We start from the raw sequence: 3974 nt of genomic DNA on the forward strand, positions 1-3974 counted from the left end.
AAAAAAAAAGATATTTTAAAAACCAGTAAGGTTAAAATACACAAATATTTCCTGAATTTGTTTCTTATCCAATAGTTTACAAGAACTGCTCAGCAAAGGGAAGCAAAAGCTGAGTTTCAACCAAACCCAGACCAATACAGAGCTTCTGGTGGAAACCATGTTGGGATTAAATGATTTCCTTTGGTTTTTATCCAAAACCGAACTGAACGTGGATTTCTGGGTTGAGTTTCAGTTTGAATTTTTGGTTTTATTCTGTTATGAAGAATTAAGTGAAACTTGGGAGGTTCAAACCGTCATTGAATGATCCTGAAAAACGATCTGCAAAACCCCTTGCTCTGGAGTCCTGTTTCGTGCCTTTGATCTTGGCAGATGCTGGGAGCAGCTCTCATGTCTCTTCCAACCTACAAAACAACAACAAACAAACAAAGAAAAAACAGCAGGCCAGTAAAGCCACTACGAAGCCATACATTTTTATGCAAAGACTCTCATGTCCCAGAAACACCATCCAATCCCAGTCACTACCCTGGGGTCAGCTGGAAAGTAGGAAAACCCAGAGTCCACCAAAGGGAGCAGGTACCACCCTGAGCAACAAGAGAGCCTACTGGGACAGGCAGAGAGCTGGGAATCCTACTGCCTCCCTCTAAAAAGAGGAAAACATTTACTTTCCTCAGCTGAGATAACAGGCAGTGCTCTTGAGTCTTCAGTATGGTCCATGAGACCCTGATTATGGGATACAGCTGTCCCTGAGCAGCCCAGCCCAGTCGATGGATGCGATGGGGTGAGCGTGGACCTGCCTAGCCATCCAACCAATGAGCATTTTACTTTTGCTTACCTACACATCTAAAACTCAGGCTGTAGTCCTGAGCTGTGTTAGCTTTGGTAGGAGAGGAGCTGCAAGACTTTCTTGCCCAACCATCCTTGTTCTTCACAGCTTCCCTCCACCTTTCCACGATCCAGCTTAAAGTCTGGCCCACAGAAGAAGGCGGGATGACGAAAGTGGGGAGGGGGCTGCATCATGGGTTGAAAAACTTTGGGGCAGGAGGAGCTTATGAAGCTATTACCTCTCCAAAAACATCCTTAAGTTCTCCCATTGAACCCTTTTCTGTGGGTTCAATGTGTGGATGTGGGATGTCTCCCAGTCTACCCATCTTTATGGAGCACGTATTCCCTGCACTACTATGCTTTTATTTCTTGTCCCCCTTCAAATGCTCCCTGCATCCAGTTGCCCATGGTTGAATTCCAAGGAGTTTAAATAGTCTGGCAGTCCTTCCACTTTTATAACTTGATTTTGCTTACATTCAGAAGAAAGTTTGATTCCAGTCCCCCCCAAAAAAGATGGGAAGAGGGAGAAGGAAAAACAGGAAAAATCTCATTCACCCACCAGCAAAGAAGTGAGATGCAAAAAGACAAGATAATTCCCATCTAGCTATTCATAGCACTGCAGTGCATTTCGTTTCAGTGTCTGCACAGCTCTTTGTAGCAGCCATCTGATTGAAGATTATTTATACTGCATGTTATGTGCACTAATGAGAAAATGATTCTAAATTGCCCCTGGGGATGGTTATGATTAAACTATTTGCCTTCACTTCCTCCAGAAAATTAAAGCAACCAAAAGAAGGAGAGAGAATAAAAAAATATATATTTGTAAGGGAAAAAAAAAAAGGAGAATCTGTAAAGCGGTCAGAATAACAGTTTGGTAACGTTTGTGAATTCCTAGGAACATTTTTATTCATAAACCTGGTGACTGGCCCAATATTTCACGCTGCAATTTGAAGCTGAAGCAGTTACAAATCCGTGGAGTGGAGAAGCACTTTGGAGGGCTGTGCTGGGCATGATTTGCTGTGTTGTCAACCAGTCCGAAGCCCTGATCAGCTTTAATTGCACACGACTGAAGCCGCCAGAGCCTTCTGTGCCACTGACAAGCTGCTCCGAGGCGTCAGACGTCTGTCTCTTAAAAAGAGCATTTCAGAGGCTCCCATTCAAGGAGCCTCATTCAGACATTTTATTTAAACTCTTAAATCTTTTGAGCTTGGGATGAATAAACAAGTCCCTGAAATGCAATCCATTCTTGCCGGTCAGAGTTTGCAAGTGTTTTTTGCAGAGAAGAAACAAAATGTCATTTGTGCTTCCTTTGGCCCTTTTAAATAGAGCAGGATTTGGGGAGCCAGGAGCAACACTGCATGAAAAGCCCGTGTGCCCGCCGTTGTGCACATCAGTGCAAGCCCTGTGTGTGACCATCCATGGCTGCTGAATTACCTCATTAACCTCCATTAACCGTGTGCAAACAACGTGGGGGCAGTTTGCCAGCTCACACAGCCTCGGAATTAAAAAATGAAGTATTTAAAGTTATCTGAAGTCCATGGTTCCCAGAGGGGAGCCCACATTTCTCCAGTGTCCCCAAGTCTCCGTAAGTCCCACAGTGGTTTGGTGGTTAGATAACTAGCCACAGACTGGAGACCCAGTGGAGCAACCAAAAGCTGCACGATGGAGTCTTTCTATAGAGGTCTTAATGATGCTATGACAAAGTTTTCAGCATGTCCCTTACTGAGTTTTATTCTATATCTATCACAGGGACAATGGCTGTTCACAAGGGTGGATAGTGATAGGATAAGGGGGAATGGTTTTAAAGTGAGACGGGAGGTTTAGGTTGGATGTGAGGAGGAAGTTTTTCCCCCAGAGGGTGGTGAGGCAGTGGAACAGGTTGCCCAAGGAGGCTGTGGATGCCCCATCCCTGCAGGCATTCAAGGCCAGGCTGGATGTGGCTCTGGGCAGCCTGGGCTGCTGGTTGGCGACCTGCACACAGCAGGGGGTTGGGATTGGATGAGCGCTGTGGGCCTTTGCAACCCAGGCCAGTCTAGGATTCTATGATTCTGTGATGACTTAAAAAATAATTTATTGTGAGCCTATCTGTACAATTCCAGAGAGATGGAAAGCCATTTTATGTGGAGCTTCATCTTTCCTTATTTGGGATGAGAGGAACAAGCCCTTCCTTTCTTCTGGCTCTTATAAATGAGTAGTTTGGATGCGGATGTCGGCACTGGAGATATCTGAAGCTGGGGAAGTTTTGTGGGAAATGCTGTTTTTCTGGGGTAACAGAGAAAACTGCAGTCTCAAAATGAGATGTTAGGGAAGATGTTGGCCCAATATTTGCATTAAAGTAGAGGTAAGGTGGCTTATAGACGTAGAATTGCCTGGGTTGGAAGGGACCTCACAGATCATTCATTTCCAATTCCCTGCCACAGGCAGGGATGCTGGCCATTAAATCAGGCACCAGATCATGCTGCCTATGGTCCCATCCAACCTGGCCTTAAACACCTCCTGGGGTAGGGCACCCACATTTTGACCTGAGGGACTACATAAAGGAGCTGAAGTCCACATCACTGGGACTCCAGTCTATGCCAAGGCTGTAGATGTTTAGTGTCTCAATGCCTCCCTATACTAGGAAAGGAATGCCTGGATCCCTGGGAATTTAGTCATGCATGTTTCAATGCATGGGTATACATACACATGTGCATAGGATATGGAGGAGGCATACTCTCCTGCACATGTGCGTTGCAACTGAGAAACTATCCCTTAAGTCTTCTCTAATCTCATGCAGAAGGATTTTGGCTTTGCTGGCAAGAATGAATATTAAATTAACCCTACACTTAAATCCAAAGGCAGTCATCTTTGTTTCCCCCACCACTGCCCCCCGATAACTGGAAGGTTATGTGTGCTTTAGCTACTGGTCAGACTGATGGTGCCTGCCAAAAAGCTTTCAGGGAATTTCCTCACGATGTAACAAATTTATGAGTCATATGAAAATCTGGGAAATGATTCAACCAGCTGTCTTTCGTTGACTCAAAGATTTTTACAACACCTCCGTGCCTCATCTTTGATTTGAGCCAGCAGAATGGTTTATTGTAACATCAAATGATCTTATGTTCGCTCAAAGGATGCTTCCTACTACTACCAAAAAAAAAAAAAACCAACCA

This window comes from Meleagris gallopavo, chromosome 2 (genome assembly GCF_000146605.3).
Source record: "Meleagris gallopavo isolate NT-WF06-2002-E0010 breed Aviagen turkey brand Nicholas breeding stock chromosome 2, Turkey_5.1, whole genome shotgun sequence".
Lineage (NCBI taxonomy): Eukaryota > Metazoa > Chordata > Aves > Galliformes > Phasianidae > Meleagris > Meleagris gallopavo.